Here is a 12,913-nt window from a genome sequence, read left to right on the forward strand (position 1 = left end):
TCCAGCTTGATTATTTTCTTTTCAAATGACTGGTGTGATACTACACACAGCCATGGTCCCTAGTACTTTAGTATCGGAGCACCCTGCAAACATTAATACATGTGTATCTATACAACCAAGAGCTATGAAAGTATTGAAAAGCAAGCCAAACTGCATCAGCACTATATCTGTGTTTTTAGAGATTTGCTCGCAGTGTATTAATCTAGGGGTATTTCAGGTTATTCCAAAGATGTACATTTTTATATGCTTATGCTCAGTTGTAGCTAGAACAGGAGAAATCTCTCTCAAATGTGATACATGCTAAAGACAAGGATCTCTTAGGATGATATTCTTTTTTGTAACAACTATGTATTTGGGATAAAGTTAAACAAGCTTTTGAATGCAAGACATGCTTTGTCAGGTCTCTAAGCCAGGCACAGCAGAGTGAAAAACAGCAGCGGGGAGGCTCTGAGTGAAATTCTCAGGGGTAGCAGATACACAATTATCAGGAAAAAAAGAAGCTGATTACTAGGAGAGCAAGGCCTATCAAAAGGGAGGAAGGTCATTCTCACCTTTCTTGTGTGGAAAGAATTCAGTAGTTGGATAAAATATAATGTGCCATAAATCCAACAGCAATGTTTAGTCCTTGGATCCTAGGGACTTAGTTTATGAATTTTTCTTCCCAGGTTCACCTTTAAAAGGGGTTAGGTAGGTTTCCCCTGAGCACAAGAATAGTGAGGTCAGAGAGGGAATGGTTGTTCTATGAGGATTGTGCCATAAATGGTGTGTGTATGTCTCTGCCCTTTATTTTTTTTTTCTGTGAAAGTTCATTCTGGTGCATAGTTGCTTTTTAGTTTCACCCATGTATTTGGCATGAGGACAGTTGGTGCATTAGATCAGCTATACCATATGTAGGAACCATGGAGTCTGATTTATTTTTTAAGGGGGCGTTGGCAGTAGTGGTAGTAGAGATGTACTGCAAGTTAAGCATTTCGTTCCAAGGCAGCGCTATGTTCCACTGGTTGTCTGTTGGGCAGTGGAGAGTTTGAAATGGGCAAGGTTAGGGAGATGTTTAAAAGCCAGGAGCAGAGGGGCTGGGAATATTTATCTCAAAGTCTGACCTGTGTCAAGTATAGGCTGTAATTGTTTAATGATGATCAGTTCCAGCATGGGGTGGTAGGTGGCAGGGAGATTTAGTTTTGTACTGTAGTAGGTTACTGTGGGATATTTGGATAGCTTTTTCAGTTGTACAGTATATTTTTCTACTGGAGTGTCCTTGTTGTATAAAGGCAGGTCTTAGGTTGGGCAGGTGGGCATCACAAGTGTTCTTTTCCAAACCGATGCAGTGGTATCTGAGGGCCTAACTGTGGGCCTGTTGTCTTGCTGGACAATCAATCACCAACCACGTTTGGGCGGTAGGAGAAACTGGGACTTAGAAACAACTCATGACATTACCTTGGACAGGGAGTAGAAAAACCAGCATCCCACTCTGGGAGAACCAGTGCTTGTGGGTAAGCTAATATACTCAAGCCACCAAAATACCAAAGGGAAAGACCAGGTATTGGTTGCCCAGACAACTGCCTTCCTTCCTATTTAGAAACTTCTTTTATTCTACTGTGACCACTCTCCTCCTCTGACATGCTAAAGGGAAGTCTTCTGTGTCTGGTTGCCATGCCAACCATCCTCTCTTTGCTTGCAGAATGCCTAACACCAGTTGATATGGTAACCCTCTGCAGAACATTTAGACACGTGAAGTAGGTGACATGTACTGCGGAGATGACACTTTTGGTTGCAGTAGAAATGCCTTGGTATTTTGGTAGGCCATGAAACAGTGGCCTCAGGCAGAAATTGCCAACATAATCATATCTTTAATATGTGGATAGACATTTCTTCAACATGAGCTAAGAGCAAATGCTGACAAGACCCATCCAAGTCAACATTACTACCTCTTATCCTTGACATTAGATGCATATTTTAAGGCAAAAGCCAGTTCTGGTCACTGTTGCAAATATTCATAAGAAACTATCTGAGCCAAAAGGCCAGGCTCCCTCTCTCTTGCTCTCTCCCTGGACCTACATAACTTTTCCTGTTAGCTGAGTAGTGGGCTAACGTAAACAACAGGAGACGGAGGATGCTTTTAGCCCTACTTAGACTATGATCTGCTGGTTAAACCACTTCACTGGAAAATGTAGGTACAAACCCCCTGTATGTGAAGGAAGGCTTGGAGCCCAAGTCTTCCACTATTTGGCCAAGTGCCTGAACCTGTAAGCTGCTGGCTAGCAGGCAGGATAGCTCTTTTCCTCCATTTTCCTAAGATACATGTCTTGAGGAGGCCAGGGTGAAAAAGAGGAAGGGGGAGGGGGAGACCAGCAGGATCCAAAATCTATGTAAGTAGCCCAAAATTTCACTTTCACAGCTAACCTACACTGCATAAGTGCTGTACCTGTCTAAAGATAAAGTTGGATTTGGATGGATGTGTGTCATACTTCCACACTGTCAGTATATTCTGATAATATCACTCTTTCCTTTAATGCTAGTGATGATTAATAACTGCATAATAGATTTTTCATTTTCCATAGTTCAAATTTCTTTAGGAAAATCTGCAAAGTAACAGAGGTCAGTTTGAATGTTTTTAATAAAATTAAGGGGAAATTCTAAGAAAAAACTGGGTTAAAACTGAACAATCAAAGTTTCATTTTTTAAATGTTGAAATGAAGTGTTTTGATTTTTTTAGTTTGGGCAATTTTAAACAAAAACTCAGCAAAATTGAAACAAAATCACAAGTCATTTTGAAGTAACTGAATCTGCATTTTTAACCAAAGAATATTTCATGGAAAAATTTTGCCTGTTCCTACTGACCGATACTGATTCTGCTACTGAATAATTTTGGCTGACTTACTGTGGCATCATGTCATATTAATAGAAATGAATGAGAATAGGAAGAGACTGTGGAGTCAAAGAAAACAAGGGTCTGTAACTGAAAATACTGATATGAAAAGCCAAGTTTGGAAGGAGGGTGATGTGTGATGTTTCTGTTGCACTGGTGTCAAAATTACAATAAAGCCATCTGAACCATGTAATCTAAACCATATAACTCAATTCTTTAAAAATGTGCCTCTTATTCTGAAGTAAACACATCTAATTTTTAAAGTTATGTGGACAGTAATAAATGGGGTTTAATGGTACCTTGTTGTCCTTTAAAAGAATGCTCACTTTATGGGTCCATGAGAAATAAATTGTCTAAAGCTGGTGGCAACAATCTGATTTTGCTATAGATCAATAAAACAGTGGTGTGAATGTACAAAAAATATACATCTAAGACAGGAATCTGAATTTCAAAGAGGTATAAAATGATTCTCAAAAATAACAAAAGAGAACATTTTCATAAATAATTTTGAATCCTTCCCAGTTTGTATTAATTTAATAGGTCTTAATGATTGTTACTATTAATATGCTATTAATGAATAGTTTTTAGAAGCATACCACTTTTTTTACCTACTAGCCAACTAGCCAATCTGTTAACAATCCCTGTAGGTAACACACTAGAATGGGTTGTAAACTGTAATAGTTCATTTTATGGGATTATTGCTGCTGTATGCACTAACTTGATTTTTGACAGAGAAAACAGTCTCTGTTTGTTTATTCTGTTTCTCTTTTACTGAATACAGAAGGTGAAAGTTAAAAAGAACTTTTCCTATAATAGGAAATCAGAACATTTCCATTTCTTGCTAGGATATTATAATGCATAAGAAATTATGTTTCATTAGTACTATAATTCGTATATTATACGAATAGTATAGTATAGTATAGTATACTTTGATATAGTACGTATGTTATATATACTCTACATATAGTATATATAGTATATATTGTTTGAAAATGATTTGTAATGATTTTATAATGCATTTGCTACATGTTGAGTGTGTCTACATGTCACTGTTCGGTAACATTAATACTGAACCATGTATGAGTACTTGCTTGGAGGAGGTACTAAAACATGGAGCAGTAGCTATTCATACTATGGCATACAGGTAGCACACAGTTAGATTCACTGGCTACATCGCCATAGCAGTACGCTATAGCTGGGCAGTGCATCACAACAGTGACATAGCTAGCAATCACATGTAAATCTACATGATTGCTACGTCGCCATAGCGTACCATACAGTGGCGTAGCACATTGCTATGTTGCCATAGGACAACACATGGATATGCCCATTATGTTTTTAATCTTTGGAGAGAAAGGTACCTTTTATGAGGATTATTTGTTTACCGTATATATCTGTAGCATATATAGAGATGTAATTTGTAAGTCTTCCTTATGCTCACTTTCCCACAAGGTAGAGCTCATACATACAATATAAAGAACATAGGTAAGTTCTGTTATATTCAGGTTTTTATATATGGCCTTTATTATTCAAACATCTATTCTAAGTGAACTGAGGTTATATTTATTGAAGTGAATGCCATCTATCACAAAGGTGGTTTGGTTTGGTTTGGTTTGATTTGGTTTGGTTTTTACATAATTTGATATGTACACACTTCCACCCACCCACCAACACACACACACACACACACACACACACACGTGTATATATACGTATATATATTTTTAATGCATTTATATTATGTAATGTATGGACAGAATAGTGAACTTTCCTGGAGCAAAAGGGGATGCAATTTATTGCATGTCTTAATTCCTGTGGGATGAATTCCCACAATCTGGGACTGGCCTCCAAGAATCTGTTTCTCATACAGACTAGGTTTATCCTTCCAGTAGATGCTTCTGCTATGCCTGGTGAGCAGAACTGGTAGCTGTAGTCCTTTTCCTGGAACTTTGTACAGGAAAATATGCTGGGTCCAAACCACTCAGTACCTTAATGGTGTGGGGAGAGAGTTAGATAAATTTGAATTGAAACATGGAATTGACAGTCCATGGAAAAAACTGCATCATGGTTAGGAACCTATAGTGCTAAGGAGATGGACTGCTACATTTGAACTATCTGGAGTTTCCCTTTAGCTGACAGCTTCATGTCTACATGGAGGATATTGCTATATCCTAAGCAGAAAGAGACAGAAGCATAAATTAATAAAGCAAGTTCATCTGTGCACCAGAATGGGATGGTGATCCACCAGGCTCTTCTTGCTAGGCATAAATGATAGACTGTGTTGCTTGAAAATATTGCTAAATGAGAGATTAACATAAGGTGCTATCTATGAGCACTCTGAAAATTCAAACTAAATTAGACAGTTATGCTTATGCATCTTTCGCCGATGGATATTGCACTTCAGCTTTGATTTCCTCGTGGCTTTCTTCTGCCAGCCAGCATAACTTCTGTTTATTATTAAGATTGTACAGAAATAAAAGCTGTGACATTAAGTGATTTTTTACTTTGAAAATAAGTGTTTTGGAAGTTCATTTAATGCATTCATAGGGACCAATACAGATGCTGAGCACTCTCCATAATCATTGATATTTATGTGTGAGGGGCTAACCCCCTTGATGGATTTCCCCTGACTTAATAAAATATAGCAGAAATAATATGTTTAGTTGGCTCATTTTTTCCCAATCAGTTAGTGGTTAGACCAAGCACACAAATCCAAACCTTTTTATGTATTCTTCAAATGTTTTCTTTCCATTATATTTGATGAGGGCTTGCTTCTCTTTCAATGCAGCAGTCATCAGACCACACTAATGACTTTGTGCCTTTATTCCTCTCCTTCTAAGTTATACAAAACATGAATATTTTATTGTGCTTTTTTACCCTACTCCATGTGGGATCACTGTTTCTCTAATCCACAATTTCTTGACACCGTACATTTTAAGCAAAAAAAAAAGAGTACTTTGCTATTTCTATTATTAATAGACATAAGCTTTAATTAAGCGATGACTGGGAGAGAATGTGTTTGTTCTCATTCATCAACATCAGAAAACTGGTTGCACAGAACGCCAGGAGGTACATTGTCCTCCTGGTGCACTAATAGGAGATATGCATGTTTAGTGAGAGTAGCATATACCTCTTCCCTTGATGAATGATGATAATTAGTCCTACTAAAGAAAGCTTTTCAACCAAAAGATTGGAAAAGATTCTTCTGAGCAGTTGTGGCAGGTTTAGGCTTTAAAACATGAACTAGATTCAGTCAGTTCTGTAAGGATCTCTGGCCATACGGTCCCCTTATTTTACAAGTCTGTTAGTTTTCCAGAAAGGGGACAACTTACCACATGTCTATGGCACTGTATTTTCCAAACAACTAAACCAAATTTGTCAAAGCAATATTTGCTATATCATTCAAGGTAAAATTCACTAAATAAAAATCCTAAAGACCATGAATATGGTAGGAACTTTGTCATTGTTTTTTTTCCTAAGATAGAACTTGAGAAGGTTTGCCCAGTCTGAAGCACTGAACAAGTGCACTGCCTGAAAGTGGGTTGTTCTCAGCATGAAACACTTTGCCAGAAAGCAATGGTTTTGCTTAGAATTGTTTGTTCCTACCAGCCTGAGAGAAGCAAGCTTGAAGGTCTTGGTATCATGAGCTCACAGAACCAGATGCAAGTCAGGCTTCCTATGGCTCACACAACTGTAGTGTTGGGTTTTAGTGTAAAATATAACATTAATATAGCAGGGTCTAAAAGCAGGTCTGTTTTATCTGAAATAATCCGTTTTGGTTTTGTACATGATAATTAGGGTAAAGTACCCTTCAAAGGATACTTGAACGCTGTCATATTTTTAAAGTTATTGAAGTAAAGACATTTTAAAGATTTTTCTTTGCCTGTGTTTGAACATAAAATCTTGATATCACATTTCTGTGTCTCAAGATGATTTTGCTAGAACTGCATTGTGTAATATTCACATGCATTTTTATACTTTTTTATAATACCATAGATTAACTTCAGGAACCATATGGGCTACAGCAGGGATGTCAAGCTCATCTCACATCAGGGGCTGGAGAGGTGTCAGTGGGCTGGTCTGCAAGCTAGACCAGGACTGACCTCTTGTGCAGTGTCTGGAGCTCCAGGTCCAGCCCCTGCATGACATGCAACACACACGAGCCCTAGTACTCACTGTGCATGTGGGGCTGGCATGGGGCATGTGGTGCCTGTGGTACATAGGCTGGACCCAACGCAGCAGGGCGTACAGGGGGTCAGTCCAGGGTGCTGCATGACACTCATGCCCTGAACCCCCTATGCTATGTGCAGTGTCAGGTCTAGCCCACACACCCTGTGCCAGCCCCATCGGCTGCATAGCCCTGGGGCTGGCATGTGCTACACATGGTATGTAGGGCTGGAGTGGCCCTGCACACTGCACACAACACAGTGGACCACCACAGGACATGTGCTGAATGCTGCACTCTGCTGGATTCGCCCTACATGCTGGCTGTGGCACAACCCAGTCTGGACCATTCCCAGAGCCAATGCACAGGGTTAGTCCAGTGGGGCACCATATGCCATGTGAGCCCTGGACCAAACCTCTGTGCTGCCTACAAGGTGCACAGTGTTAGGTCCAGCCTGTGCCCTGCATGCAATGCACAAGGCTGGGGCCGATGTAAGGGGTTGGTCCAGTGACCCATGGGCCAGATCACATGGCTCCACAGAACATATATATGACACGCCTGGAGTAGAGTTTGTCTTAGAGCTTCAGGTGTAATTGTATGACTGCTATGATTAAGCAAAATTAGCAAAATCTTAAAATAGCAATGGATATATATTATTTAATGGATGCCAAAGGTCAGATTCTTATAGCCATATTTGTCCTCTTAAATAAGTGAACTGGTTTTCAAAACTGCTCAACATGCAGGAGGGTCAGCTTGCTTTTGTACACCCCAAACCTTGAAAATCTTATGTAAAAGTATTGTCATGCTAGTGGAAGTTTTACTGATATTTATTTCTACTCTTGGATATTGCAGCCACTTTAACACCTATATGCCATTGATACCACACTGTCACATTTCCCATATATATAAAAAGGGTCTTTCTGGTTCTGCTTTCAAGTATGATTTGGAGTTCTGCTTAAAATATGTTGTCTTGGTTGTTAGAGCTGCTCAGTTTGGTTCTCCCTGGGTCTGGCTCTCAAGCTGTATAGTGTATATATAATAACAATATTTAGTTACGAGCAGGGATACTCTGTTAAAAAATCCAAAATTCTCTAATAAAACCCCCCAAATCCATGGTTTTCTGTGATTAAAATGAAATGCCACTATGTATACAAGTTGAACACAATGTTTTATTGATATATTTATAATTTCAAGTAACTTGGAAGCCTACCAGTGCCCCAATCATTATAATAAAATTAATTCTAAATACCTATATATATTGGCATTTCATTTTGGTTTTTTTATCATGGAAAATCAGAGCTCCCCCTGCCCCCTTTGCTTACTGGGGCACAGGTCCAGCTGTAGCTGTCTTCAAGCTGCGTTGTAACTCTGAGCAGCCCTGATTTGCTAGTGCCACTCACTCCCAAGCCACAGCCCCTCTCCCAGCTCTGGCAGTCCTTCTCATTTCTGAACCACAGCCACTGACTGCCCCTCACTTGCTCCCTTCTGGCAGCTGCTCCCTCCCTGCACCAGGACACAGGCTCAGCTGTAGGTGTCCCCTCTGCTGCTTTGTGGCTCTGAGCAGTGCCGGCCCCTGTTGTTCTGCTTCCTTGCACCTGTTGACAGCAATAAGGGACAGGTTCAAGTTTTGGAGGGTCCCAAATAAGTTTAGCTTTGGCTTGAGCCCCCCCCACCCAGAAACCTGGGACAACTAGATTTAAATTGGGGTGTCCTGAATGAACAAATTTATCCCTTGCAAGCAACTTGCCAACAGAAGCCAGATGTATTATAGGACAAAGGAAAAGGAAACACAAAGTAAATCTTAAAGCACTTTTAAACTCTAAGGCTTAAGTTCTATAGTCCAATCCCACCTGGGCTCTCTGCTCTCCTGAGCCCTCCTGGGGCCACTCGCTGCTTCCAGGGCCCCCGCCCCTGATCCCTGGGCCTGCTGGGGCCTCCACCTCCTTTACAATCCCATCCGCATTCCATCAGATGTTACCTGGCCAGCGGCAGACTGTCCGCTCTGCCTACTAGCTAGACAGTCCCATCCCTAGAGGGTCACATGACTGGCCTGATTATAGCTGCTCTCCCGCAGCCTCGCTCCAGGAGCCTGACTCACTCCTAAAGTGGCAGGTGCCCAGAGTGCCCTGCTGCACCCCACCCCTCAGGGAGCTTCTACCAAGCCCATGCAGTCTGGACTTGGGAAGTCCACCCAAGGGGGAGAGCCCTGGGGCCCACCACCCTATACCTTCCTCATCCTTACTGGCTAGATAGGGTGACTACATCAGGGAACCCTGCAAGCTGCTCCAGGGGCAGCTCCTTGGTGAGCTGCTGAGATAAACTACTGGGATGCACTGTGATGTGAGCAGCTTGGGAGGTGGGGGGGTGTCCTTGCTCCTCAGTGAGCTGCTGGGGTTTACCGGTTCTTGCTGCATAAGCTACTCCTATGGGGTGTGAGCTGCTGAGGTGTGATGGTCCTCACTCCCACCTCTTGGCTTTGGCGGGTGGCTGCTGACCTCTGCCTGTCAGGCTGCGCACAGGTCCTTGCTCCCACTCTGCTGCCTGTTTACATCTTCCATGTTACTGTCTCAGTTTATCAGCAACACACTGAGCAGCTGTGGACCATTTCACATTATCAGTTGATAATACAAGATGGTCCAGCCATGAAATTAAATCCAGGACAGTGTTGTACACTTTATGTATTTGGTGTTTTTGGGACTGTAAAATGTCTAGTGTTGTCACCAGGCATCCACAGTTCTCTGCAATGTACTTCAGGTCAGTGTGTAGGTCTTCTACTGCTAAGAGGCTGGCTAGTTCCTGCAGAACAGCTATATCCCTTTGTTCCGTTAATTCATGCTGCATGAACCTATAGAGCTGGCAGTACTGCACATGGTACTTTACACAGTTGCACTACGTATTTCACTTGTCACAGCTGGTTGAGGTGGAAGTGTCGGAGAATCAACACTGTTCCTTCAGGTATCTCAGGAACCACACACAACAAGCTGGAGCTTTCACTAAAAGTGACTTCATCAAAGCAACAAAGTGATCCACTTGCTTGAAGGTATCCCACCAAGTATTTCCTGTCAGAGCAAGCAACAAATATGTACACAGTTTGACTACACGTTGCAAAGCACATCATTCCAAGCTGTTGCCATGTAGCTAGCACTGTCTGTTATAAATGCTAATATTTACTCAAGTGGGATGTTGAATTCCACCACACAAAAAATCAAGGCTTGTCAAATGGTGTCATGATTAACCTTCCTCAGGCACACTGTCTTTACCAGAGATGGTGCAGGAATGTCAGCATGTCTAGGAGGGCATACCTTGAGTGCCTGAAATAAAATGTTGAAAACTGGTCTATTTTGGTTGTTTCATCAGGTATCATGGAAATGATATTTCCCTCAAAGTCATTTTCCTCTTCAAAAAGAGCTGGTAGGTGGGAATACACTTGGTCTAACTTGGGAATGGCACCGCTTCCCTTAAAGTCCTTGCTCAAAAAATCCCTGACAACAAGTAATCCCATTTTATGCAGAGGAAAGTCTGCTTTTAAACACATTTGAACAAAATCCAAAGAGATGGTGTCAGTATCACAATGGTCTTTGGCAAATGTCGAATGCTGGAATGCTGCAGTCACAATGCATTGTTTCTTTACTGCTGTTTATGGGCCTGCTGTTTCAGAGTCTTCTCTTCTCTTTTCATTCTGTTTATGCTTAGTGCTTTCCATGCATTCTATAATAATCTGCTTTTGAACATGGTGTATAGCCTTGCTGCATGCAGTGCAGAACAACATAGTACCATCAGTGTGAAATTTATCCTTGTCAAACTAACTGACATAGTCTTTAGGGGGTGACTTTTGCCCTCTTTGGTATCTTTTCTAGACTTGAATGCAATGTCGAGAGGCTGAAAAAGAATTAGAGGTGCATTAAAACATAAGCCCCTGTACATAGGGACCAATTCAATCCAAGATTGCATTTTTTTTCATGGAAAGCATGAAATCAAGTGTTTTCTGTGAAAAATAGCAAGCAAGTGCCATGATTTTGTTGGGTTTGGGGGGGAAAGAAGTACTTTGTGGTTCCAGGCTGAAAAGGTAGGAAGCCTTCCCACCCTAGAGCAAATTATGGCAAGTCCTACCAGAGCTTTTGAATACAAGGTTGGGGTCCTGTGATCAACACAGGACTGCCAGGCTTCTGGTGCCAGCTGGCACTGCCTGCAGGGCTCTCCCTAGTGCAGCCCCTCAGCAGCTGCTTTTAGAACCCAGGCCCTCTCACAGGAAGGCAATCACCACCCCCACCCCACACACACACAGTCTGTACCAGTCTAACCCAGGAAGTAAAACTAGACTGCACAAACACCCAGGCAGCTCCAGTTTCTTGGACAGGTTTCCCAGCATCTACTCTCTGCCACTGTGTGATATGGGCCTATTCGATGTGCCAAGGAAGATCGCGAGCCAAGACAACCAAAGAAACTATAAGCCTCCCATAATAAGGGAAGCTGCTACAAACATATCAACTAAAAACTTGGGACACAAATAAAACAAGGAAGAGAGTGAGGGTCACAGGTTAATAACAAAGGATGCAGATGGGGACAGGAAGCAGAGCATACCAGCCAAAGCCCACTGCCCCTGCCTGTTCATGCCACCCAGTGATATTCTGCCTGAAGACATCTAGAGGAAAACTCACCTGGGTTCTCTGTATCCAGAGCCTTCTTCCTGAAAGATGGACCCAGGGTCTGCCTGAGCCAATGGCAGTTCTTATGCCTGCAAATGCCAAGCATAGGTCTTCCAAAGCCCAATGTAGAAGTTGGGAGGGCTTCTACATACCCATAGAGTTGGGGGTGAGGGGGGTTCTCTGTAGGGTTGCCAACTCTGAATCTATTCTGGGAGGTCTCCAGAAAGCCAATGTGCCTGCGCCACACAATATTAATGTGCCCACATTCTTGCGTATATCAGTTATGGATTACAGTGTGTAGCTTTACTTCAGGAAGGCAAATGTATATTATTATTACATTTTAAAAGCCATCTGTATAAATCAGATTCAACATTTAATATTTATTTTAATGAATGCCCTATCATTTATGTCCCAGGTAACTCTCAGCAGTATCTTGGAGATTTATATCTAATTCCTGGAGCCTCCAGGGAAATCCTGGAGGGTTGGTAACCTTAGTTCTCTGTAGTGTTGACCATGGGCAGCCAGCAGCAAGATCCAAACCTCTGTAAACCAAACTGCTGCTTACACATCAGAGGGGAGATCAGGGCTCACAGACAGCCTGGGGCAGAACAGGCTAAAGCAGATGTTACTTTAAATTTCAGTTGCCAAATCACGAGCAAGACCTTATAAAGGGGGATAAGGCAAAATGCCATGTTTATTGATTACATGAATTAGACATAGAGGTTTGGACACACCACTCATATAGACATACAAATCATCATGCACAGAACTCACACACAGACACACACAAACACAAAACAACCATTTCGTTCAAAGATTATAGTTACCAGCAGCAGTTGTTCAATAATAGCACTGGGTGGCCAGCCAGGCCTTATTGAGAGAAGATGCAGATAGCAGGTAGGAGCGGGATGACACTCCACGCTCAGACAAAACAGCAGTTGAGAGACAGACTCACCCAACTTGCATTTCTGAAGTCTTTTTTTATAGGGATTGGCATCCTTTGTTTCAACACTTTGGGGTTTTTCCATACCCAGCTTCTGTTTTTGCGGTTGTTCTTCATTTGTCTTCAGCTTATCTCAGCCCAAGGTCAGTTTGGTCATCAAAGTTGGTATCTCAGCCTTGGAGTGTCCTTGCTGCCCATCTGGCAGGATGGGTGCATTCTTCCTCCTTGTTATCTTGTTTGTGCCCTAGGCCTAAAAGGGATTCTTCAGCCATTCATTAATTAGTTTACTGACT

Source organism: Crocodylus porosus, unplaced genomic scaffold (genome assembly GCF_001723895.1).
Source record: "Crocodylus porosus isolate Cpor-Errol unplaced genomic scaffold, CroPor_comp1, whole genome shotgun sequence".
NCBI lineage: Eukaryota > Metazoa > Chordata > Crocodylia > Crocodylidae > Crocodylus > Crocodylus porosus.